We start from the raw sequence: 27,923 nt of genomic DNA, 5'->3' as shown, positions 1-27,923 counted from the left end.
TGGGAGGCCGAGGCGGGCGGATCACGAGGTCAGGAGATCGAGAAAATCCTGGCAAACATGGTGAAACCCTGTCTCTACTAAAAATACAAAAGTTAGCTGGGTGTGGTGGCACGTGCCTGTAGTTCCAGCTACTTGGGAGGCTGAGGCAGGAGAATCACTTGAACCCGGGAGGCGGAGGTTGCAGTGAGCTGAGATTGCGACACTGCACCCCTGCATGGCAACAGAGTGAGACTCCATCTCAAAAAAAAAAAAAAAAAAAAAAAGACAAGAATGAGACTGTTTATAAACTGTTGGGGTTTTTTTTGTTTTATTAACTGATAGTAGTGCAGTTTTAAAAACTGAGGTAAAATTCACATAACATTAATTAACCTATTAACCATAATGTACAGTTCAGTGACACTTAGTATATATTCACTATGTTGTGCAACTTATCACCTCTAACTACTCCCAGGAAATTTTCATCACCCCACAAGGCAACCCTGTACCCATAACAATGCAGTCTGAAGAAATACTATTAGGAAAGTTGGCAAAATGGAGGAAAGTAAGATACTAAGATCCAGTGGTATGGCAATAAGTGAGAAGTAGCTAACGGATTAATATAAAAATAAATATTTTAAAAATCATATTTAACAAATTTTTGCTGGAACATTATAATGTGCAATGTACTGTGCAGAGTGTTGGATACTGTGGTTGGAGGGAGGATAGGGAAGGTAGCAAATATGAATGCAATCTGATTTTAGTCTTCAAAAGAGCTTGTAATCTCAAGATGAATTCAGACATGTCATCAATGGTACAAGGTAAGCAAGAGACAAGGGACTGGATAGAGAAAGGATAAGATACCAAAGGAAGGTGATAAGAAGTATATTTGTTCTGTTTAGATTAAGCAAAGTCTAGTGCTTGAGCCAATGATGATTTTCTCTTTAAGACTATGAAAAGCAGACGCCAGACAAACTGCTAAAATCAAGGCAAATGTTACATGGGCACATGAAGTGAATCCCCACTCCCTAGGAATAAATGAGGAAAGAGGGGAGATAGTTAAGGCTCCATGTGACTATTGGTCTTTATGGTTTTATGGTGTGTAGACACTCTTACAATAAAGTACAAGCCAAATCCAAGACACAGATGGGGGAAAATGAAAAGAGGGTGCTATGCAATCATAGCTTTCAAGGCATCATTTGTGCATTTAAGACATATAAAGAATGAGCAACATGAGCTGTTATGGATGCCAACAAAATTAAAATGGGACATAAAGAAGAGTACCATAGCATTGATGCTATAAAGACTAGGCTTATGCCCCAAGATGGAAGAAAATGCAACTGCTGGAGACTAAGCTTCAAATTCCACCCTGGCCAAGATGAAATGGCAAATCATGCTACAAAGAAAGGTGATTTGTAAATATAGAAGAGGGGTATCTTTCCATAAGATAAAATGCAGAAGATCATCAATGGAATGTAAATATTGAGGACCTAAAAACTATAATAAGAAATTATCAAAGTACTCTTAAAGGAGATATATACTTATTAGAGAATAAATAATAAACCTGAGTACTACATAAAAATAACATATAGGAGTCTACAAGAAATAAAGGAATAAGTATAACCAGTTTATAGTAAATATAAAACAGAAATATCTTACAAAATGTTTTATTTATTTAAGAAATGATGGTTCTACAATAAAAATATTCGATAGGGGCAGCAAATACCATTGCATGGGATATGACATTATTTTTGGAGTCACTCAACCAAGATTAAGGGAAAGAAAGAAGTGAATTACAGTTTTGAAGAAAAAGCTTATTGATCTTATTCAGGGGAAGGGTGAATGATGAAGAGTAAATCATTGAAACTTGAAAATAAAGACTCAGGAGGCAGAAACATGAAGAACTACAGATATGTAAAAAGTCAGGAGAATTGGACATATATGCACAGTACTGGAGAACTGGGCAAAATGTATTAGAAGAAAGAGGAGAGTGAAACAAAAGTGTCAGCAAAGACAGCAAAGAGAAACCCATTACATTTATAAGAAATAAAACTTTTCTGTTTTGATGAACAACTATAAATGGGTATAAAATATAAGTATGTTTGGAAAGAAAACATTTGAGAACCATATGAGTTAGTGGGAGTGAAAGTTCTTTAAAAATTACAAGCTAATATACAAATAAATGATTTTATCTCACTGGAGCATAGCAGTGATGGGCTTTCACACAGTCCAGGCAAGGAGGGCAGAAGCATTTAGCTGGTCCTGCTCGGTTACCATAAAACACAGTGACCAGCAAGGGCAAGTGTGTTGAAGACTGGGATTGCCAACGACTGTCTTCTCTGTACTTGTCAGTGCTGGCTGGAAGAAAACCTCTGGACAATCTTCTTCTTGTGCAGAATCTTCAATTTGTATTTTTTTTAAATTGGGATATAATTCACCTACCATAATATTCACCCCTTGAAAGTGTACAATTCAGTGGCTCTTAGTATATTCACAAAACTGTGCAACCATCACCACTATCTCATTCTAAACATTTTCATCACCATAAAAAAAACCTCTAAACCCATAAGTAGCCCCTCATTTCCCCCTCTTCCCAGCGTCTGGCAACCAAGAATCTACTTTGTCTCTATGAATGTGCTTATTCTAGAAATATCACATGAATAGAATCACACAATATGTAACCTTTTGTGTTTGGTTTCTTTCACTTAGTGTTTTTAATGTCCATCCATGTTGTAGCAGGTATGAGTACTCAGTCCATTTTATGGCAAAACAATATTCCATTGTATAGATAAACTACATTTTGTTATCCATTCACCAGTTGATGAACATTTTCAGTTTTTTTAAATTTCCTTTAATTTTTTTCTAGTGTGCAGATATTTGGAAATTATTCTTACATTCAGCTAGACAAATTCCAATTATGTGATATAAGGTTCTTAAGATTAATTTTAAGATAAAGAATTTGTATAAAAATTGGCAAACATCACAAAAGGCCTAGAAATTAATAAAGTGGCTTTATGTATGTATTTACATATATAACCACTTTATTATATATACATATATATGCATATAATGTCTATATAATGAGATCTTGTGACCAGTTATCTACATCTAACTTTCCCTATTTAGGTACACATTTTCCATCGAATGGCTGCTCTTTGCCAAAAAAATAAATTAATTAATTAAAAGGCCATGACTTTTCTCAGTGCCCTACATGAAACAATACCTCGAGTAAATCTTCACTTCACTGGATTAAAACTTGTATGTTCCATCTACAGAGTTAGTGTTGATCTTCCTCAGAGTTGCATCAGCTTTAACAAACATTTGAACATCACAGTATGCAAACAAATGTGAACCTAAACCATTGTTGAAAGCTGACCATGGCAAAATGCATGAAAGAAAGGAGCTGGATAAAAATTACTTGCTAAACCTGCAGTTTAAGTTATTGCACCTTTTTATTTTTTTTCTTAATTTTCCTCACTGAAACCAAACATAGGCTGAGAAATTTTAAGTTGCAGAAGGATAGATAGATGGAGATAGATAGATAGACAGACAGACAGACAGACAGACAGATAGATAGATGATAGATGAAGAAATTTCCCACTTAAAAAATATGCCCTGTGAGTGGTTCTAATTTAGTTGAAGGAGTTTGGGTAAGTTCAGATTTCCATGGTAACTCTGATATCATTTATTCATTAAGCAAACATTTATAGAAGAATTACTTACTATGTGCCAGGTATCTTGAGGGCTACAAATACAGAACAATATTGCTTCTGACCTCATGAAAATGAGTATCTAGTGAGGAAAATAAGATATGAATACAAATATCTATAATATAGAGTGGAAGTGATAGCTCCTATGATAGAGATGCAGATAAATTGTTACAGGAGTTCAGAAAAATTATAGGTCCCTTGCAGTTAAGAGAGACCAAGAAAAGCTGGGCAGGCAGAGAAGGTGATATCAGAACCGTGGCCTTAAACTGTAAGGAGAGGTAGAATCTGAACAGGTAGAAACAGGGAGCAAGAACCGGTGGGACAAAGGGACAAAATCAGAGCATTTCTGGGCATGTGAAGGAAGAACAGGAAGCTCAGAAGACTGTGGGACAAGGAGCAATGGGCCACAGGATGGGAAACAGGGTTGAGTCAGACAGTGCAAGGTCTTGGATGCCATGAGAAAGAGTTCATATTTTATATTGTAGCCAACAGAGAGCTATTAAGGTTTTTGAGCAGGGAAGTAATAGGGAAGAGCTGTATGTGGGAAAGATTAACTTGTAATCCAAGTATAAAATCATGTAAAAAGGGTCGGAGGAAGGGGCCCAAAGTGGGAAAACCAGTTAGGAGTCTATTACCATGGTCCAAAAGAGAGAGACACCGTCAGACTAGAGGCATGGAAGAAAGAAATATTATGAAATCAGAATCGAATAAATGTTTCATATTCTTGTTGTTAATTGTGTTCCAGAAAGCTAAATTCTATTAAGTTAATATAGAAACAAGCTTTGATTGACTGGTGACAATATCAGGCACCTGTACCCAAAGATACACAGAAAATAACCCTAGCTCTCTGTTAAAAAAGAAACTTATAATACCAATGGTTTTCGAGAGTCCTTTCCAGTTAAATTTTTCTTTTTGAAATACTTAATCCATCATTAAGATTCTCCAGGGAGAGTTCTCATAATCCAGAGGTTAAGGATTGCAGAATTCTAGACACTGAAGTCTAGGCCAGTTTCCCCACCTCCAATTTTACTGACAGTGAAACTGAACACCATAGAGGAAATGACTTGTCCAGGAAAACATTGCTGGTTAGAATGCAAATCTCCTGATCTCTGACCCTCATCTCATTAATGCATATTCTGCTGTGGATATTCTATGTTGGCTAGAACTGAGGTATCAAAATAAAGTGACTCTTTTAGTTCACATGGGCTTAAAAAATTGGTTTCAAATAAATAGCAAACAAAAAATATGACTCCATCAGAAAATTGGAAATCTGCAAGGTATTGCTGTCTGGATGAAATACTGATGTACCACATGCCTTACTTATCAGGTATCATAAAACACTGGCTTAAATGCAATGTAGCAACCACTTAACTCTGTGGAAAACTCTGATTACTTAGGGGAATTCCTTAGGTCTTACAGAGAACTTGTGGTCTCCAAAATATAATACCAAACTTTTTTTTATTGAGAATACCAAATATGTTTTTAATAGAATTCAATTTAGGATTTCAGGAAGTAACTGAAAATCTGCAGCCTATAGGCATTGCAGAAATGAAGGAAAAGGGCATCAATCTCTCAAAATTCTGGCAGGAAAGGAGTGGCTATTTCCAAAGTTATTTTTCCTCTGGAATAAGCTGCTCGCTGGTGCCAAAGAACAGCTCATCAGCAATGTTGTTTGATTTTATAGGGATGTTTTGAAAGGAAAAAAAAATTAGGAATGAATGCTGTGATTTTTTAAACCTCATATCCCAAAACCTATAATAATTTTGCTGCTTTTATTTTTAAAAAACAAAACCAAATGTTTGAGATTTGATTTTGAGTCCACCATGTTCACTGCAGGCATATTATGTCAATCTTATTACAAGATGCAGCATGTAATTTCTTTAAATGCTGCCAAAGACAAAGAAAAAAAAACCATATATTACCTTATAGACTCAAACGACAGCACAAAAACAAGCTATAAACTACCATTTCTCTACCTCTCCTGGAGGGCTCTCATCCTCCAAAAATGTACAGGGATGTCTCATGTGTACTCCCAAAACAGGTCTCTTGGCTGCCATGTGGTTCACAATTCTCCATGCCTGATATAAGCAGCTGCTGGCAATCCTTCAAGCCATGTCCCACTGCCCACCAAAAGCACTACCACCACTGTTGCAGTTGCTGATGTGTGCAAGCAGGCCTCCAAGGCTCAAAGCTCAACTGCAAGGGCATCAAAGATGTTGATAGTCCTGGAGCCAAGGCTGCTGCCGCTGGCACCAATATTCATGACACAAACAAGCTGCATTCTCCATGTCCTAAGAAGATTAGCAAACACCAACTCCTTTAGTTTCTACTAGGTCTTACATTACAGACACTTTGGGGTCACAGAACTCAGAGACAGATGAGGTAGATGTTCAATAGCTATTTGTTGAAAGAATGAATTAGTCCTCCTTGCTGGGCTAGAAGCAACCTGAGTGGCAGACATCATGTGTACTCAGACATGTTCAACTTCATCTGCTGTCTTAATACAACCTCTGTACTTTGGTTCTTCCTTCCACTGGGATGAGTTCTTTCCTGGAGGCTACTTGAGTTGTCTTAAAAGTAGAATTCCAGAAGGCCCATCCCACTAGATACCAGGCATGTCCAGATATGCCTGAATCCTGGGGAAGATAAAACTTAGGCTCAACCTTTACCACATACTATCTTTCTTCATCTTAAAAAAGGAAAATACAGAACTGACATAATTATACAAATAATTCAAGTTTTTGTTTTTCATTTGAATCTCATTGGGAGTTACAAATTGGCAGCCTGTAGGCTGAATCTGGCCAGATGATTTTTTTTTAAGCACACATGATTTTTAAAAATTTTGTTTGAGTTAGTATACATCTAGATCAGTGGTCCTCATACTTGAATGTGCATCAGAATCAAGCTTGTTACAACTCGAGGGCTTGTTAAAACTTAGATTGCTGGGCCCCACCCCCAGCATTTCTAATTCCATGGCTCTGGGTTGGGGGCCAGATAACTTGAATGTCTACCTAGTTCCTAATGTAGCTGGTCTGGAGACATATTCTGACAACCAGTGCTTAGGTGCTCTGTAGTTTTCCCACACCCCTCACCAGTCCCCATTGCATTTCATCTGACCCGTTTTATTCATTTCTATTACTAACTGCTTGGCCTGTGAGTCTGAAAATTCTGTGAGTCTCAATATTTCAGGTGAAATCCCTTTTACAGCATGACTCATGGAGATGATTGTATAATATTATCCACTTTATTTCACTTGTAATACGTGGTTTATCTATGGCCTCACAACAGAATGTTCAGCAAATACTCAGGTTCTTATTTTTTTTATCAGGGCTACTATTGACATTTGCTTGTTCCGGGGACCACCCCCACTCCTTCTCCTGTGCACACAGATCTGCTTGATATCAGCTCAATCCAGAAGTGGAAAATGAGAAAGGCCAGAATGCTTAAGACAAATGAGAAAGCAATTTCATTTTTGTCTGTTTGATCATGTCACTTTTAGAATTAAATGGTGATTTTTCAAGCATATCTGTATTTGAAATTTTAATCTATACCTTGGTCAAAGACCAAACATTGCCTGAAAACCAAATGCTGATTATATTCATAGCTATAGGCATAGTAATATGTGAGGATAATTTAAATCTGTCATAAAGGATAAATGTTTATGTTTTTTAAACTTTTTATTGAAGTATTAACAGATAAACAGAATAGTATATACATCATAAATGTACAGATCATTGAATTTTCACAACTGAACACACTCATGTAACTACCACCCAGAGCAAGAAAGAGATCATTACCAGCTCCCCAAAATCCCCCCGACAACCCTTTCAAATATTAACTCCCAAGGTTACTACTATGCTGACTTCTAACAGCATAGATTAGCTTTGCCTATTTTTGTAATTTGTACAAATGAACTTATACAATATGTACTCCATGTGTCTGGCTTTTTTTGATCAACATTATGTTTATTAACATTGTTTTTTAACTTTTATTTTAGGTTTGGGGGTACTTGTGAAGGTTCGTTATATAGGTAAATACGTTTCACAGGGGTTGTTGTGCATATTATTTTATCACCCCAGTATTAAGTCCAGTACCCAATAGCTATATTTTCTGCTCCTTTCCTTCCTCCCACCTCAAGTAGACCCCAGTGTCTGTTGTTTCCTTCTTTGCATTGATAAGTTCTTATCATTTACCTCCCACTTATAAGTAAGAACATGCGGTATTTAGTTTTCTGTTCCTGCGTTAGTTTGCTGAGGATAACAGCCTCCAGCTCCATCCATGTTTCCACAAAATACATGATCTCATTCTTTTTTATGGCTGCATGGTATTCCATGGTGTATATGTACCACATTTTCTTTATCCAATCCTAATTCTTTATCCAATTAGGTTGATTCCATGTCTTTGCTACTGTGAATAGTGCTACAATGAACATTCGGATGTATATGTCTTCATGGTAGAATGGTTTATATTTCTCTGGGTATGTACCCAGTAATGGGATTGCTGGGTTGAATGGTAGTTCTGCTTTTAGCTCTTTGAGGAATCACCACACTGCTTTTGTGGATAGCAGCAATCTAACTTTTGTGGAAAGCAGTGTGGTGATTCCTCAAAGAGGAATGGTTGAACTAATTTACACTTCTACCAACAGTGTATGTGTTCCCTTTTCTTGACAACCTTGCCAGTATCTGTTATTTTTTTACTTTTATTAATAATAGCCATTCTGACTGGTGTGAAATGGTATCCCACTCTGGTTTTGATTTGCACTTCTCTAATGATCAGTGATATTAAGCTTTTTTTTCATATGCTTGTTGGCCACATGTATATCTTCTTTAGAGAAGTGTCTATTCATGTCCTTTGTCCACTATTTAATGGGTTTTTTTCTCTTGTAAATTTAACATGGTTAATAAACATTAACATCACTAATGAACATTATGTTCATTAACATTGTTATATATAATCATAATTTGTTCACTGTCATTGCTGTATAGTATTCCATTATGTGATTACACTACAATTTAGTCATTCTACTATTGATGAGCATTTGGATTATTTACATTTTGATGGGGCTAGAAAAAGTGCTGCTACAAACATTCTCATATATGTCTTTTGCTGCACATATATGTGTACTTCTATTAAGTATATAGCTAGGGGTAGAATTGCTGAGTCAGAGGATATATGTATATTCAGCTGTAGGAGATTCTGCCCAAAAGTTTTCCAAAGTGATTGTGCCAATTTATACTTCTATTAGATGTGTATCAAAGTTCCAGTTTCTCCACATTGTTTCCAACACTTTGGATTTTACTTATTACTCTAAAGAGAGATTTGACTAGATTTAAGTTATCAGTGTCTTTATCTAATTTTCATACATCTTAAGTTCACTGCACAACTTCTATCACTTTCAAGCAATCAAGGCATACATCTTTCTTTAATAAATGATTGGGCTTCGCAACTAATTTGTAAATAGATACCTTAGTGAATTTGCTGTCTAAGTGAATATTCCTCCTGCCATAAATTATCTGTTTGTTTTTAAGCCACAAAGTATATTATGAATGGGAAGATAATGATTATTCTCTGTGTTTGCAGCTGTAATCTAAATGTGTAACCAACATTACTTTGCATTTGGTAACAGGCAGTTGTTATTTGTAGCAACTCTTCCTGCAGGTGATGCTCTTCCTCAAACCACAATTTCCATAATACCTTAAGAAGTTTAAGACCTCACTCTAGTCTTACTGTACAAGGTAATTTGTCCATTTGCTGCTCCTAGTTCCTACGGCCCAGAGCCATGCCAAACACATGAGCAGTTAATTGTCTTTTGGTATAAAAACATAGTTCTTTCTCCTGTCCATGAGGAATATATAATTGCTTTACTTCTAGTTCCTTCTGCTCATGCATTCTTGGCACATCTATTTTGTGAAATTCTGTCCTGATGATTTTGGTATTAACCAATTTTAGTATTAATCAAAATTGTGGTATGTGGAAAGCTATTGCTGAGAAATTTTATATCCTTAATGGGATATCCAGGAAGTCAGATGTTTCTGGATAATGTCTGTCCTTAGGGAAGGACGCTGGAATTTTCTGGATAAAGGTTGACTCTAACAATCAGTAACAAATTTCTGATATTGTGCAATGTCTCTTACTTTGCTGTAAGCTGATCCTTCAAAAATACTGAGACAAAGCACTTAATAAAGACATCTTTTGTGGCACCATTAAGCACTAGCTAGGGAGTCAGTCTCAGGTCCCTCGGACCTTCTTTGATTTATTTTTTTTTTCAGGCTCATTTATCCGCTGTACACCCTGAGTTAAGATACCTGCACAGAGCTGGGTTTCTCCTGGGCATCTCTGGTAGCCAGCTGTTAGAAATAAATGTTTCATTTAATTGTTTAATTGAATGGGAAATGGTTTAAGTAGAGTTGGTCTCTTGTATTTCACTATGCTTAATGTTTACTTTCTTTGCTTGCCTACTTTGAATGATTTCTGGCTTTGATAAATTGCATCTTAAATTTTTTTGGTTTACCTGCATGATTACAATATTTGCCTTTTTTTTTCAAATTTAATGGCTTAACAATGTAACGTCATTCCTCATTTGCCACTTTTAATCAGAAACTGGGTAAGTGAAAAATCAGTGTTGTGGATTATTTTATTTAAAAACCCTCTGATTTCTTTAAATAAATCATTTAAAAATTCAAGCAATTTATAAAAGCACAACAAATAAAGCCCCCTCTTACCACTCAGAAAATGACTGTTGCTAACTTTAGGTGAATATTATTCCAGACTTCTCTATGCCTATATACAGATAAAAGATTAGACAAACAAAAAGCAAGATAAATAGAAAATGTTATTAAAATTGGATCATACAACAGCTGGTAGTTAATAAAGAACTATTAAAGTTTACTTCAGTTTAACAAAAGAAAAAGAAAACTGAATGATATGGATTAGCTGAACTCCAGATAAATTTTTTCTCACATGTCAGGCATATTTTAGAGATCTCAATCATGTGTGCTTGGGCTTGACTCAGTCTGATGTCTATCTCTTGGCATAAACCCAGAGGAATTTCTTGACTGTATGTCCAGGAATATTAGTCTCCCCTATCTCTAATAGTTCGTCTTATTACAGTGTATGTGTTTTTGTCAGTAGCCTGTTGTTCTTTCTGTAAAAAGATAAAATGGAAAGAAAGAAACAGGAAGAAGAGAAAAGGAAGGAAGGGAGGGAGGAAGGAAGGGAGAGAGGGAGGAAGGAAGGGAGAAAGGAAGGAAAGTTTCTATTTCAATGTCTGTATTCTAGCTTATAATTTTAGTGGTCCTCTTAATTAAAGTGCCATGTAACTTGTGGATGATACTCACCCAACGTTATAGGGAGACTTAGTGTTTTAAGATCGGTCTGGCCTTCCTACTTCATTACAGAATAGGTCCCAAGGATCACTTTGGGATGGTCCTCAGAATTTATCGTGCCCTGCCTGATCCATATCCTCTCACTAATGAGGTAGATTGCATTAAAAGCCTCATCTTGTTCAATCTATTTTATGCAGCCTGCCATGCCTACGAGGGTTCTTTTTTCTTATAAATTCTAATGACATTATCTGTAGATTATCAACACAAAACTTGAGAGTGGTGATAACTAACAAAAGACCCATACGAGATGACATAAAAACGTTGGTGGATTGTTTATTGTATGTTCCACACAATGCCACAGACCATGACCTTCTAGAACATCTGGGTAATGTGCCAAGCAGCACCAGAGAAACTCTATACCCGGTCCTTGCCTCAGTAACACAGAGCCCAATGTTATCAGTTGCATTTTATTACTAGCCTGTAAAGAATTTAAGGGTGCTATAATTGAAAATGAACTGAAAATTTAATAAGAAAGGCCAGCATGACACATGACGCAGGTGAACGGAAAGAAGGGAACTAACATTTCTTGGGCCTCTGTTTTATGCCAGAAGGGATGTTTACATCTTTTTAATCCCCAAACAACCCCGTGGAATTGATATTGTTTGTATTTTCATGTTACAGATGAGTAAACAAGGCTTGGAGGGGTTGATGTTGTAAGTGGTGAGCTGGAATTTGAATCCAGATCTGTCCCATTCCAGTGCTCTTTCTCCTGAGCTGTTCTTCCTACCTGCAAGTTGTTATTCCAACAAAATTTCAAACTATATTCTAAATGAGCTCTGTGATAAGGTGGTATGTGCAGCCTGCTACGTGGCTTCCCTACCTAATCATTCTTCAGAGCATCAGACCCAACTATTTCAGTAAGGTCATCAATGTTAGAGTCACACTTAACACTAAATGGATTTGGTTACCGCCTGTCCTTGCCACCTGATGCTGCCAGGGAAAATGGAAGAACAGCTGCTGGAAAGATTTGCTAATTCCTTTGAATAGTTTGTGACATCATCTAAACTTTAGATTCCAAAGGGATTTGTTGATTCTACAGTTTTTAAAAAAATACATCAAGATATACCTGGAAATAAGATAATGAGGTTTTTAGAAAATTATTTTGTTGGCATTATGTAGACTTCTCAAATAATTCATATGAAAGTTAATCCCAAGTTATGAAGACTTGCATGACAGTCCACAGCATTAAGAGATGGCATTCTATTTGAAAGGCCATGTGCACAGTTGAGCAACTTGATATCAAGTGATCTTATTAGGGAGATTACATTGTAGACCTTGTGATACTAAAAGCTTTTAAAAAAAAATACCATGAGCTGCTTAAAAGTAACAACTGATTGTCTGTGATATATTTATTGCAACTTTAATAACATGGAAAATTATGTTTAAAAAATTTATTCATTGCTTATCACTCTTTGTGACTTTAAGATCTCTCAACAAAACACTTGAGTAGAAATCACATAACTTAATGTACAAAACAGAAAGCAGTACTAATTAAAGTGTAATAAGCCCCTTAATGGCAGGGGCAACTTATACACATCATGTTCTAAAAAGAAATTATTGATTTTTCTAATCTGTCATAATATGTTCCAGATGTATGAAGGGTGGGGGTGTGGAGGGATAGTAGACAGAGGGAGTTATTTCTCATTTTGTTTTATAACTGGAGAAACTGAAATAGAGAAGTGATCTGTTGCAGTCAGAGTGTTCTTGGATGCACAACACAGTTTTAGCTGCATTGCACTTTTTCTCGAGCAGAATATTCATACTTTACAGCTTCAGTTTAAGGAAATGGTGCCTTCTTTTTGTTTCCAATATACTCTAACCTGAAAGCTGCAACAGCAATGCAGCCCTCTCCTCTTGCTCACTGACCTTCTTTTATGCTGGCCTTTGGTTCAGAATGGCACATCATTCCTCGTTTTTGTCTTCAGTAAATGAGACAAGATTCTGAGAAGACAGCCACCTTAATGTTGCTGCCATCAAAGGAACTGGATGCCAGTTAATTGATAAGCTTCTTCCATAGTTACACTGTCCATACTTCTCTCAATGTTAAATCAAACAAATTAGTCAGACCAAGGACACAGAACTCAGACTCTCTGGAAAACAGCCTCTCTCATATACTGTAGTAAATCACTAAGTTGCAATTGTTTTAAACATAAACAAATAAAAGAAACAAAGAAAAGAAAAGCAGCTTACATCCTAAAGGGAAATTAATTTACAATCACATTTTTCTAATTATAGTCCTTTCAGTTCTTTTTTCCCCTTTGAGAAGTCTTCTGTATGAGTCTGCCTTTTGGCTCCACAGTCTGCACAACCCAGAGAAAACCCTCTGATTATAGAAACTTCCATGTGGTGAGATTCTAGGTCCCCCTTTCCCCTACCCACCCCACCTCCTGCACAAATAGTTTCACCATCTGTCTATAACACTGCCTGAAATTTCATCATTAAATATATTCTTTCAGATGAAATATATACCCACTTATTTTAAAAATAATAATCACGTCATTGAACATTCCCATAAGCCTAACACAACTATTTATATTACTTTAAATTTCTCTGATATTTTCAGTGCTTCTGCAGATCTTTTTAATCATATAAATAATATGCGAATTTATGTTTAGTCTGGTTGTTCATTTGATGTTGTTTAATATATCCATATATCAATACAAGGTATATATTTATGTTATTTTCGTAAGTAATGTACTCTACTTTGAGGATTTATAAAGAGTAAGGAATTTGAATTGTTTTAAGTTTTGCCTTTATAAATATTTCTGCCTTAAACATTATTTTACACATTGGTTTGTTCTGCCCTTTAAAAATTATTTTCTTAAATAACCTTAAATTTCCCAAAGCAGAAACCTGAGTCAAAGAATGGCAATGTTTTAATATCTCATTTCATATTTCTAATATGGTTAAAACTATTCCACTGAATGATCGTATCAACTGGCAATGCTGCCAACAACTATGAGTACCAGTTTCTCTACACTGTTGGTTGATTACTATCATTATTAAATTTAAAAACATATGTATTTACATTCATAGTTTAGAATTCATAGTTGTTGGTTTTAGATATTTTTAATTAGACAAGGTAATGATTTTTCAACTGTTGTTTTATTATAGCCCTTTCATCTGGAAGGCCTAGAGTTTGGGTATGGGTCTTATAGCTCTGCATTATGATTAAAATCATATGTGCATGCACGCACTTACACACACACACACACACACACACACACACACTTGTACTCCATCTTATTTGCTCCCTTTCTCTGGAGAATCTTGACTAATATAGGGGCTATTATCAACTATGTTTCCATGAATGTTCTGTATGACTCCTGATGAGTATGAGGGAGTTACCGGAGTTACTAGGGTAAAAAGTGTGCCTCTTTTCTTCTTTATGAAGTACTGCCAAACTGTTTTTGTGCCCATTTACGTTCCCACCAGCACAGCTGAGTTCCCATTAAGACAGATGCTGATCAACCCATGGTATTGGCTATTTTAAAATTTTTGTTAATCTGATAGATAGGAAATATCTCATTGTATTTGCATTTTCTTAATCACTAATGAAGGTGAGCATGTTTTCATATGTTTATGGGCCATTTGAGTTTCTTCTTTTGTGAAATGTGTTGCGGGAAGTCAGGGACCCCAAACAGAGGGACCGGCTGAAGCCATGGCAGAAGAACATAAATTGTGAGGATTTCATGGACATTTATTAGTTCCCCAAATTAATACTTTTATAATTTCTTACACCTGTCTTTACTGCAATCTCTGAACATAAATTGTGAAGATTCAGGACATTTATCACTTCCCCAATCAATACTCTTGTGATTTCCCATGCCTGTCTTTACTTTAATCTCTTAATCCTGTCATCTTCATAAACTGAGGATGTATGTTGCCTCAGGACCCTGAGATGATTGCATTAACTGAACAAATTGTTTGTAGACCATGTGTGTTTGAACAATATGCAATATGGGCACCTTAAGAACAGGATAACAGCGATTTTCAGGGAACAAGGGAGATAACCTTAAAGTCTGGCTGCCTGTGGGCTGGGCAGGACAGAGCCATACTTCTCTTATTACCAAAAACAGGTAAGAGAAATATCGCTGAATTCTTTCCCCAGTAAGGAATATTAATAATTAACAGCCCTGGGAAAAGAATGCATTCCCAGGGGGGGCCTTTAAAATGGCCGCCCTGGGAGTGTCTGCCTTATGCAGATGTAGATAGGGATGAAACACGCCCTAGTCTCCTGCAGCGCCCCAAGGTTTGCTAGGATTAGGAAATTCCAGCCTGGTGAATTCTAGTCAGACCGTTTCTCTGCTCTTGAACCCTGTTAAGATGTTTATCAATGATAATGCGTGCCCAGCGGGACATGGAAGTTCATTAGTGATTCTAGTTTCGCCCTGAACTTGTGATCTCGCCCTGACGTTCTGCCTTGTGATCTTTTGTTGCCCTTGAGGCATGTGATCTCTGTGACCCACACCCTATTCGTACACTCCTTCCCCTTTGAAAATTGCTAATAAAAACTTGGGTTTTATGGCTCGGGGGTATCACGAAACCTGCCTACATGTGATGTCTCTCCCGGACACCCAGCTTTAAAATTTCTCTCTTTTGTACTCTTTCCCTTTATTTCTCAGACTGGCTGACACTTAGGGAAAATAGAAAAGGACTGACATTGAAATATCGGGGGCTGAATTTTCCCTGATAAAATGTCTGGTCCTATTTTGTCATTTTCCCACTGATTTGTAGCAGCTCTTGCATACTATAGATGTTAGATCTTAGTAACATATGCTACAAATATTTTCTACTAATTTGTAACTTGTCTTTGCACTTTTTATGTTGTCCTTTGATGATCTGAAACATATCTAAAATTCTTAATTTTAATTTAGTTTAAATTTTCAATCTTTCACCTGTTTGTCTTTTTGTACTTTGTTCAAGAAATCCTTCTGTACTCTGTTGCCATGAGGATATTTTCCTATATATTTTTTTAAAGGCTTTGGTTTTGCCTCTTACTTTTAGGTCTTTGATTCTCCCAAAATTTTATTGGTTTATAGTGTGAGGTAGAGACTCAATATAATTTTTTCCCATATGGATATCTTTATCCAGTACCATTTATTGAAAAACTCATCATTTTCCTGTCATCTGCAATACCACTTCCATCATATATCTAGTATCTATATATGTCAGTGTCTATTTCTGGGCTTTAATTCTGTTCCATAGATCTATTTGTCTATCCAGCACTAATACTATACTATCTTAAGAACCACAGCTTTATTAGTGTCCTGAAAGCTGGTAGGACAAACTCATTTGTCCTCTTTAAGAGTGTTTTGGCTATTTTTGGTCCTTTGTTATTCCATATACATTTTAGAATATGATGGTCATGTTTGACTTTTTAAACAAAATCTATCAGAGATTTGATTGAGATTGCATTGATTCTGTAGATCAAACTGGGGACAACAGATATCTTTATAATATAGAATCTTCTAGTTCTATTGTTTCTTAAAAGTTTTGTATATTCTGTTAGATTAATACATAAGTATTTTCCATTAAAAATACATGTGGATGGAATGAATATATACACAGAGAGAGAGAGTGAGGGAAATAGAAAGAGAAAAAGAAAAAGAGTGTATGTGTTATTTGCTAACTCTAGCTGCTATATAGAAATGAAATAGAGTTTTATATTGAGTTGGTATCTGACAACTTTTGTTAAATTTACATTCATTTAAAAAATTTATTGGTAGTTCATTTTGAATTTTTTTACATATTAACAGTATTATTTGAAAGCAATGATAGTATTATCCCTTTTTCAATCCTTATTCTTTTGTTATGTTTTCTTGCTTTTCTTCAGTGACTTGTACATACAGTGTAATGTTAAATAGAAATGGGAATCCTTGTTTTGTTCCTAATCTTAGATAAAATTATTTGAATAACCACAAGATATAATATTTTCCTTAGTTTTATTTATTTTTAAATTAGACTGAGGAAGCTCCTTCTATTCCTAGTTAACTAGATGTTTTTATTATAAATGAATGTTAAATTTTATCAAACACCTTTTCTGCATTTATTGAGATGATCATATAAATTTTCTCCTTTAATTTGTTAACATAGTGAACGACATTACTAATTTTTTAGTATAAACCAATCCCGAATTATCAGGATAAACCTAATTTGATATATTATCTCATACCCATTGCTGGGTATGTTTTTGGTAATATTTTATTACTGGCATATACTTTGAAGCTTATCCCTTATTCCTTTAAGCATAGTAAACATTTTAACTTTATAGCTGGTATGTGAAATACATATGGACATATTCCTTGTAGCTCTTGCTTTTGCTGTTTATCACTCATGGTGCTTTTGTTCACTCGTATATTTTGCTGTGTTTTTGTTGTGAGTTGTTCATTTTACTTAGAGTTTCATTTCTTTGAAGTCTTTGAAGACTGAGATGATGGTGGGATACTATAGATTAATTTGCATTTGTTTCTGACCAGCCATATGAAGGCACTACAAGTCTGGGGTGCTCTAATTTAAATTCTTAACTTGTGGTTTTTGGTAACACACAGTTTCTGTGAATTTGCGCTACAAATCTGTGTGAGGACCATCTTGTGATTCCAAATTTTCAGCAACTATTTTTACCTCCTGTACTCTTTGCTAAAGGTCAAGGATATTTTCTTTTTAGACCTCAGGGACAAGAAAGGGATGGGTTTATTTCCAGGTCATGCTTACACTGACTGTTTAGAACTTTGATATTTCAGCTCTTTTAAAGTAAGGGATGAGCTAATAAATTGCTACCTTTTGAAAGTCCTTGTCTTTGTTTCCTGCTCTGTGGGCTCTGTAGATTCAGGATAATCAAGGCTCAAATTTACACAAGTTAACAAATAGACTCAGAAAGAAAACTGGCTAAAATACTACACTTCTCCAAGGTCCCTTCCTCTTTTAGTCCCTGATCTGAGACTTCCTTACTTTCTTGTACAGACAGTCCCCAATTTACAATGGTTTGCTTATAATTTTTTGACTTTATAGTGGTGCAAAGGTGATGTGCATTCAGTAGAAACCATTTGAGTACCCATACAAACATTCTGTTTTTCATATTCGGTACACGACTTAATAAATTATGTAAAATATTCAACACTTTATTATAAAATAGGCTTTGTCTTAGATGATTTTGCCCAACTGTAGGCTAATGTAGGCGTTTTAGCACCCAACTACCTGTTTAAGGTAGGCTAGGTTAAGCCATGATGTTTAGTAGGTTAGGTGTATTAAATGCATTTTTGACTTACAATATTTTCAACTTTCAATGGGTGTATCAGGGAGTAACCCCATTATAAGAAGCATCTGTAGTTCATTGATGCTTTTAAGATTTCTTGAACACATAATCTAGAATTTTTTGTTGTTTTCTTAAAAAAGGACAAACTAGGTGCCTATTCTTCCACATTATGTGAAATTACTATATTAAATGTTTATATCCCCATCCTATAGTCTTGCTGTTATCTTAATTTTGCTATTATTGTTTATAAATATGCTCTTCCAATGCAAATATCCTTGGGAGGGACAACACATTAACTGTGAACTTACTAGTTTGAAATAGTTTTTGAGATGTATTCCTCTGACAACTGTGACTAGAACTCTGAAACAGTGGGAGAATATATATATTTGTGATAAAAATAGGTAAGAAAAGAGAAGTGATTTTGAAGAATGAGATATTATTGAAGAAAAATAGACTGGAATGGTATGTTACTCTGGGCAATCGATGATTGGGAGACACAGGGAGGCATCAGAATGGATGAGAGATATACTTAAAACCCCCAAAGATAGGAAGGCACTAAAATAAATTTCTCTTGCCTCACAATTTTGCCTAGGTTTAGTTATATAACCATTACTAGAATAACTTACAACAGAATTCCTATGAAATTAAAAACTCTAATTCAGAAGGCAATCCTATCTAAACTCAAGTTTTCTTGAAATATTTTGGTTTATTTCACGCACAACCTTGGTAAAATAAATAGGAAAGCATATACTTAAAAAAAAAAAAACCTGAATACAGAGATAGTTTTATTTCAAGTTTTTATTCTCCCCACTGCTGCCTGTTTTTGTCTTATTGCAATAGCTAGGACCTTCATTAACACTGTTGAGTACAAGTTGTAAGGGTGGGCCTTCACTCTTGGTTACTGATCTGAGGGGAAAAGCATTCAATGTATGATCATTAAGTGTGAGGTTAGCTCTAGGTTTTTGTAACTACCTTTTATGAAATTGAGGAAGTTCCCTTCTATTCCTAGTTAGCTAAAAGTGTTTTTATAATTGGGTGATGGATTTTGAAAAATGTTATTTCTGCATCTATGGAAATGATCTTATGTTTTTTTTCTTCATTATTCTGTTAATGTGGTTATAGTGATAAATTTGTGGGTGTTAAACCAATCTTACATTTTTGTGACATACCCTTCTTGGTCACTGTATATTATTACTGATATATATTGCTGCAATCAATGCGTTAAGTTTTCAAAGATTTTTATGTCTATGTTCATGGAAAATATTGGTAGGCAAATTTTTTTCTGGTAATTTCTTTGTTAGGTTTTAGTATCAGAGTTATGGTGGCCTCACGAACAAGCAGGAAAGTGTTCCCTCCTTCTGTTTTTTATAAGGGTTTGTGTAAGATTAGTGTTATTTCTTCAGTGAATGTTTATCAGTGAAACCATCTGAATCTAGATTTACACTGTGGAATTTTTTGACAATAAATTTAATTTTAAAAATGGATATAGGACTATTAATGTTTTTGTTTAACCTGTATTGACTTTGGTAAATTGCATTTTTCAAAGAACTTATCCATTTTATTTAAGTTGTCATATTTTTAGTATAAAATTTTAGTAATGGTATCTTATTATCCTTTTCATGCCTGTAGAATTTATAGTGATAACCTCTCTTTTATTTCTGATACTGGTGATTTATGTTCTATTCTTTTTTTAAAGACACATTTATTCAGCGTCATGATCAGACAATATTACATTTAGCAATCAACAGCATGGGTGCAAAAAAAAATCTACATTAAAACCCTTTGTTGGAATGCTGTACACTTTCTACAGAACAAAAACTAAAATAACCTGTTACACCTTTAGTCACAAATACAGTCCTCAAGTTTTTTGCCCATACACATGAGTATTTATCTAAAACATGTCTTTTTTTTATAGCAGCTAGGCCCTGCCACCACTGTTGCTTGGTTGAGTTCACAAATCTGTTGTAATCTGTAGCTTCCATGTCCCTTCTCTGGCTCTCTTCTCCTGCTAAGCTTTGTTTCCTGGTAGTAACTAAAATCTTCTCTCATTGCTGTAACTACTGCTGCTACTGAAATTGACATAGTCACCTTGGTTTTGTGGTTTGGCAAAGTATTGGCCTCCAACACCACAGTGCTTCTGCTTCCAAAGTTCTCCCATTCATGGGTCCAAAATTTGAAGACTAATTGTTGTAATTGCCAAAAGCATTGTAGCTTCCGCCACCTTCAAAATTGCTTCCATCACCAAATCCATTATAGCCATCCCCACTGCCACCATATCCACCATGACCACAGCTGCCATCATGACCACTGAAGTTTCCTCCACAATCAAAGTTGTCATTTCCACTGAAACAACCTCCACAACCAACACCAAAGTTTCCAGAACCACTTCAACCTCTTTGGCTGGGTGAAGCACTATCCACCTCTTGTTTTGGCAGGGCTTTCCTAACTTCACAGTTGTGGCCATTCACACGACGGTATTTCTGAATGACAATTTTATCCACGGAGTCATGGTCATCAAAGCTTATAAAGACAAAGCTCCTTTTTTTTTTTTTGCCACTGCCTCAATCAGTCATAATTTCAATCACTTCAATTTTTCCATACTGTTCAAAATAATCTCTCAGGTGATGTTCTTCAGTGTCTTCTTTAATGCCAGCAACAAATACCTTTTTCACAGTTAGGTGGGCACCTGGTCTTTGAGAACCTTCTCTTGAGACAGCCCTCTTTGGTTCCACAGCTCTCCCATCCACCTTGTGTGGCCTTGCATTCGTGGCTGCATCCACCTCCTCCACAGTGGCATAGGTGACAAACCCAAAGCCCCTGGAGCACTTGGTGTTGGGATCTCTCATGACCACACAGCTTGTGAGCATTCCCCATTGCTCAGAATGGCTCCTCAGCCTCTCATCAGTTGTTTCAAAGCTCAGCCTTCCAGTGAAGAGCTGCTCAGGCTCTTTAAGAGACTGATTTAGACATGACGGTGGCGGTGGGAAGAGACTTTAGCAACTCTTCCTTGGTAGCGACCACAGGCAGAAAGAAGTAAGTTAATGAATGTATCCTTATGTTATATTCTTAATCCATTTTAGGATTTATCAATTTTGTTGATAACTCAGCTCACTGCAACCTCCGCTTCCCAGGTTCAAGCGACTCTCCTGTCTCAGCCTCCTGAGTAGCTGGGATTACAGGCGCCCACCACCAGCCCAGCTAATTTTTGTATTTTTTAAGTAGAGATGGGGCTTCACCATGTTGGCCAGGCTGGTCTCGAACTCCTGATCTCAAGTGATCCACCCACCTCGGCCTCCCAAAGTGCTAGGATTATAAGTATGAGCCCCCGCACCCAGCCAAATTTTAGATTTCTTAATATTCTTTATTGTTTTTCTGTTTTTAAGTCTTTTTCAAAGTTTTGGACTGAATATATATTCTTCCTATCATGCATAAAATATATCAGTATTGTGTTAGTCCATTCTTGCACTGCTATGAAGAAATACCTGAGACTAGGGGCTGGGCGCAGTGGCTCACGCTTGTAATCCCAGCACTTTAGGAGGCCGAGGCGGGCGGGTCACCAAGGTCAGTAGTTCAAGACAAGCCTGGCCAACATGATGAAACCCCGTCTTTACAAAAATACAAAATTAGCCGTGCATGATGGTAGGTGCCTGTAATCCCAGTTACTCAGGAGGCTGAGGTGGAAGGATCACTTGAACCCAGGAGGCGGAGGTTGCAGTGAGCCAAGATCGCGCCATTGCACTCCAGCCTGGGTGACAGTGCAAGACTCCGTCTCGAACAACAGCAACAACAAAAAATGAAATACCTGAGACTAGGTAATTTATAAAGAAAAGAGGTTCAACTGGCTCATGGTTACACAGGCTGTACAGGAAGCATAGCAGCTTCTAGGGAGGCCTCAGGAAATTTACAATTATGGCAGAAGGCAAAGGGGAAACCAGCACTTCACATGGCCATAGCAGGAGGAAGAGTGAGAGGTGGGAGGTGCTACACACTTTTAAACAAGCATATCTTGCAATATCTCACTCTCGCTATGATAACACCAAGGGGGATGGTGTTAAGCCATGAGAAACCACCTCCATGATCCAATCACCTCCCACCAGACCCCACCTCCAACACTAGAAATTACAATTCGACATGAGATTTGGGTAGGGACACAGATCCAAACCATATAAGTAATGTAAGTACCTGAGAAGAGGATCTTACCTCTTGTGTTCAGTTTTATGGAAGTAGGTAGCCTTAGATAAAATTCCCTGGAACCAGAATCTGAGACAGAGATTTGGGTGGATGTGGTTTATTGAGGGACTCCTTGGGAAAAACCTGTAAGTGAAGGAGAGGAGCATGATAGGGAAGGGAAAAGAGCTGCCAAGCAAGGATCTGGTCTTAGGTAAAGTCTAGTCCTGGCCCAAACCACAGAAGGGAGGGATCTGAAATACAAACAGCACAGCAGAGTTGTCATCCCTGGTGGCAAGGGCTGGACTTTTATGCCATCATGTCAGTTGGCCACTGTTGTGGGTCATCTATGGAGGGAGCATAACTTCCCTAGTAAGTTGGCTCCTATCAGTTGATGGCAATTCTCTAGAGAAGAGGGCTAGCTGTAAGCTATTACCAGCCACCACTCATAGGACCTTGGGGATAGAAGCTTTAACCAAGTGAACAGGATCTGGACAGGGCACCACAGTATCAACCACAACTCTGATAGTAAACATAGAGTCCTTGGCAAATAAAATAGGATTTGCAGGTGGGGGAAGTGCTTTGAATATTTAATGTAATGCCTTGTAGCCAATACAATATTTTTGATAGTGTTTGAAGAACTATGCCAATAATAATCCTTGTTCAGGGGAATAATACTCTCACAGATGAATAAGACTTGATGTAAGGAAGAAATAGAATACAAAGTTGGTGTATTTGTTAGGGCTGGCTATATTGTTGTAAATTTTAGACCCCAAACATGTAATGGCTCTAAAGTTTATTTCTCTCAACAGTCCAGGTTGATGTGGGGAGTGGAGAAACTAGAGGAAAGGGCCCTCCTTTACACAATCATTCAGGCACCTGAGCTGACAGCAGCTCTGCAATCTTCAAGACATGATTTCCAAGACTCTCATGAGTATTGCCATCCAGCTGACTGGGTGTATTAATTATCTGCTGCTGCATAACAAACTTAGCAGCTTAAAACAACAATTAATATTTATTATCTCATTGTTATTTTGGGTCAGAAATTTGGAAGTGGCTTAGCTGAATGGTTCTGGCTCAAGGTCATTCATGAGTTTGCCATCAGATGTGTTTTGTGGGTACAGTCATAAGAAGGCTTGACTAGGGCTGAAGTATCTGCTTCCAATATGGCTTCCTTAGTCCTGGCTATACGCAGCTGGCTTTGGTTTCCTGACACTCAGGCCTCTTTATAAGGGCTGTTGGAATGTCCTCATGACATAGTAGCTGACCTCCCTCAGGAAAGTAATCTAAGAGAACAAGATGAAAGCCTAAATGTCCTTTATGGCCTTGACTTGGAAATCACATTCCATCATTTCTGCACTATCTTGTTCGTTACACAGGTCTGCTATATTCAGTAGAGGAGGGAATTATACAGGGACCATGAGCCAAGAATCACTGACAGCCATCTCGGAGGTGGGCTATCATCTTAGAGGAGCACGTGTGGGAGGTTTTTAAGGACAAATCCTATTTGCATTCCATTGGAGTACACTTACTCGCATGGCTACATCTAATAGCAGGAGACGCAAGGACATGACGTACAGTTGGTTAGCCATGTGCCTTTTATTACAGTGGAAGGAGGAGGGAAATATTTAAATGCACATCTGGCAGCTTCTGCTACAATTGGGAAAATGAAACAGGAAGAAAAAATCTTCAAGACAAGAATAACTAAAAGAACAACAAAAGTTGACGTTAGTGAGCAAATTTCTTTGTGTACCCAAACCTACATAATGCTTAAATTTTTTTTCTGATTTCATAAAATTGTTCTTGTCTATAGAATCTCATAGGCAAAAGCTCTTAAATTCTGATAGATTGTTTTTAAAAATCCAACATCTTAGTCATGCATGGCCTTAACAAATGTTTTCAATTTAAGTAACTGACTTTTTAAAAATAGTGCAAAAAATACTAATGTCCATTAGTGAAATCCAAGACACATATACAACAGGGAAAATATAATTTGTCTACACACTTGCTGCCTGGAAAATTAGTAACCAAGGTGCAAAATATTCCATCCCTTCTTTGAGAATCTCCCCTGCAGAAATGTTTCCTATGCACTGACTTAGGTCAGAGACCAGGTAATTCTCATTGCATTTCCTATTAAAACAGTAAAATCTCAGATAGAAGATTAAATATTGAACCAAAAGATTTTTTAATTAGTTTTGCTTAATGAGGAAGAGATAATCTCAGTTGTAACAAGAACCTCAAGTGAAAAACAGTTTTCTTCCTAATTTGTCCCAAACATTCTGTTTTGGCTTTGAGTCATATTCTGCATCAGTGAACTGGAATTCAGAATGTTATTGATTTTTCCTAAACATTTAACAACTCAGAACTAGTCTTGCCCACATTTCCACTGAAGATAGTATATATTCATTCTTTTTAAAGTAAGTTTGCTTGACTACATTTGATTGGAATGATAGAAGTAGCACATTATAAAAAATTCTGTATCCTTTGAATTGCTGCATCCTGCATTGTTATTATAACAATTTAAGAAAGCAATAGCCTTATTTCAGGGTCCATCAGTTCCTTGTAATGGAGAAATGTGTAAATCAGATGGCAAAATTCTTGTCAATGATTATGATCACTCTGTGACATCTTGATTCATGATAAAAAACCAAATATACATTATATATTTTCTATAGAATTTAATAACATTTACCTCAAAACAAGGAGCAGCTGTGTGGGAGTAGAATGTACACAAGATATCAAGCTGGGAATCTTGACTCTATCATTTATTAGCTTTATCATATCATTTAATATATGCGCAAGCCATATCATTTCTTACATGGGCAAGTCATCTAGTCTATTTGAGTTCCAGTTTCCTCATATAAAAACAAATACTAATAACCTCTTAAGACCGTGTATAGATTAAAAGAGGGAAAAATGTAAAAGAACTTAGCCAACATTTATATGGCACATAAAGGTTTTGTTTATTGGTCCTTTAATCCTGTTAATCTAAAAATAGAATTTCATACATGGGAAAATTCAGACAGAGAAGTCAAGTAACCTGCTTAAGATCATATATCCAAGAAATTTTCTAGTGCACTTATCACTACACTGTGCTCATATCAAAGTCTCTTGCATGGGACATATAAACCAATTAATTGCAGGAGGTATGGGACCTTACTGGTTGGTTATACATGTGTAGTGGGAGTTGGGGGTACTACAATGTGGAGTATTTTAGCACCCTGAGGAAAAGCTTAGTCCAAATTGGTTATATATGAGAAATTTGCTCAGTCCTGAAAGAAGGCATATTTCCCAATGTCCACTTTAGATTCAGTCAAAGAAGAAAATGAAAAAGGACAAAACTTTCAGAAGGCAGATCCAGGGGCTACAGAGACCACTAAGCAAAAGGAGCATCTCAAAATCAGAATTAATCAGGTAACATTCCTCAAACACAGGTAGGGGGCCCTCAAAAGTTGTTCCCAACAGGATTTCAGAATTCTATAGACACGTATTTGCTGTGTGTTTTCCATTTTCCCCAAGGAGAATATTACAATTATCCTGTTCCTGTATCAGCCCTTATGTATCAGGTGAGAGAAGGCAGAAAATCTGTCTTTTTTATTTCACAGGTGTAAGTAGGATCTACAGAAGCAGATCATGATTAGAAACTACCATACCTCACCCAGATGTCACAGATTATGACCTTGATGCTATGCTTGCCTAGGACTTTGGGGCTTTCTCCCTAAGGGAATGGGTGGGTATATTTTGCATCTCAGAAATAGAGCAAATCAAACATTTGGTGACCAAAAGGCATGTAGCCATTAGAGCTATTCTAAATATTCTAGTTCTTCTTCTGGGGATATGATGGGACTGTACTTTCCTGCCCCTTGAAGTTAGACATAGACAGGTAATTTACTCTGGCCAGTGAAATGTGAGTGGAAATGATATGTGTCACTTTCAGGCAAAATTCATTTATTCACATGTTTCTCTTCTCTCCTACCATAGCGATCACAGAAACACATGTATAGATGGAACCTCTTTCAGCCCGGGTCCTTGAGTCACTAAGTTGAACAGAGACCTTCTTGCTAACCTGAGTTCTGAATGTAGAGTGAGCAAGAAATAAATATTTATTGTGATCAAGCCTCTGTGATATGAAAGTTGTTTGTTACTACAGTAAAAGGCAGTAGACTTTTATTAACACAAGCACACATTTTATTAATTCATTGAAATTATTTCCTTCACAAAGACAAGTAGGATCAATGTCAATCAACCTGAGATAAAGTGTTGTTGGTTTTTTTTTTTTTTATAACCAACCTAATAAATTGTATTTCCCAGTACTAGGTAAAATTGTTGGCCAAAAATTTAATAAAGTCAACCATCTCACCTCAGCAGCCCAGCACCACTGAATTGGAAAGAGTTCTCATAAAGAAGTCTAGGGTTGGTTCAGCAGAAGAGGTGCTTCGAGGAGGCCACAAATAAGTACTCTGTGGCAGCAAAGAAGAGTGAAAGACAGGAGAGAAAAACATTGAAATTATGAGGGCCTCAATGAAAGTTTACCAAAAAAAAAATAACTGCTTAGCTTTTAATTTGTGGGTTTCAGGGTAACCAGGAGAGGTTCTGGAATCTTTTTGTTTTGTTTTGTTTTTGCTTTTTGGGACAGCATCTGGCTCTGTCACTCAGGCTGAAGTGCAGTGGCACGATCTTGGCTTACTGCAGCCTTGACCTCCTGGGCTCAAGTGATCCTCCCACTTCAGCCTCCCAAGTAGCTGGGACTACAGGCACATGCCACCACAGCTGGCTAATTTTTGTATCTTTTTGTAGAGATAGGGTTTCACCGTGTTGCCCAGGCTAGTCTCAAACTCCTGGGCTCAAGTGACCTGCCTGCCTCGGCCTCCCAAAGTGCTGGGATTACAGGCATGAGCCACTGCGTACAGCCCAGTTCTGGAATCTTTAAAAAAAGCTCCAGATTCTTTTTTTTTATTTTTATTTTTTGAGACAGAGTCTCACTCTGTTGCCCAGGCTGGAGTGCAGTGGCCCAGTCTCGGCTCACTGCAACCTCAGACTCCCGAGTTCAAGCGATTCTCCTGCCTCAGCCTCCCGAGTAGTTGGGATTACAGGTGTGCACCACCATGCTGGGCTAATTTTCTGTATTTTTTTAGTAGAGATGGGGTTTCACCATGTTGGCCAGGCTGGTCTCAAACTCCTGACCTCAGGTGATCCACCCGCTTTGGCCTCCCAAAGTGCTGGGATTACAGTCGTGAGGCACCATGCACGGCCAAAAAAAAAAAAGCTCCAGATTCTTAAAGTGGACCCAGGAGTGAATAGAAGGCATGCTGGGAAGGCAGGGGTGGAGTTACCATGAAGCTCATAAGGCATACGCTTTAGGACCCCTCACTTGCACAGGCCCTTTCTAAGGTCCTGTGAGGGGACCTAGCAATCCTGTATTTGTAGTTT

At 36.9% G+C, this 27,923-nt stretch overlaps 1 protein-coding gene and 2 pseudogenes across 1 annotated transcript in view; all 3 read right to left on the bottom strand.

Moving 5' to 3' along the window:
• Positions 1 to 27,923, bottom strand: part of LOC103783701 (small ribosomal subunit protein eS4-like) — a 195,673-nt pseudogene that overhangs the window by 87,911 nt on the left and 79,839 nt on the right.
• Positions 1 to 27,923, bottom strand: part of WDPCP (WD repeat containing planar cell polarity effector) — a 730,102-nt gene that overhangs the window by 622,368 nt on the left and 79,811 nt on the right. The window lies entirely within an intron of this gene.
• LOC100984767 (heterogeneous nuclear ribonucleoprotein A1-like) lies at positions 20,250 to 21,319 on the bottom strand (annotated as a pseudogene).

Source organism: Pan paniscus, chromosome 12 (genome assembly GCF_029289425.2).
Source record: "Pan paniscus chromosome 12, NHGRI_mPanPan1-v2.0_pri, whole genome shotgun sequence".
Lineage (NCBI taxonomy): Eukaryota > Metazoa > Chordata > Mammalia > Primates > Hominidae > Pan > Pan paniscus.
This window is presented reverse-complemented; position numbering and strand designations above follow the sequence as displayed.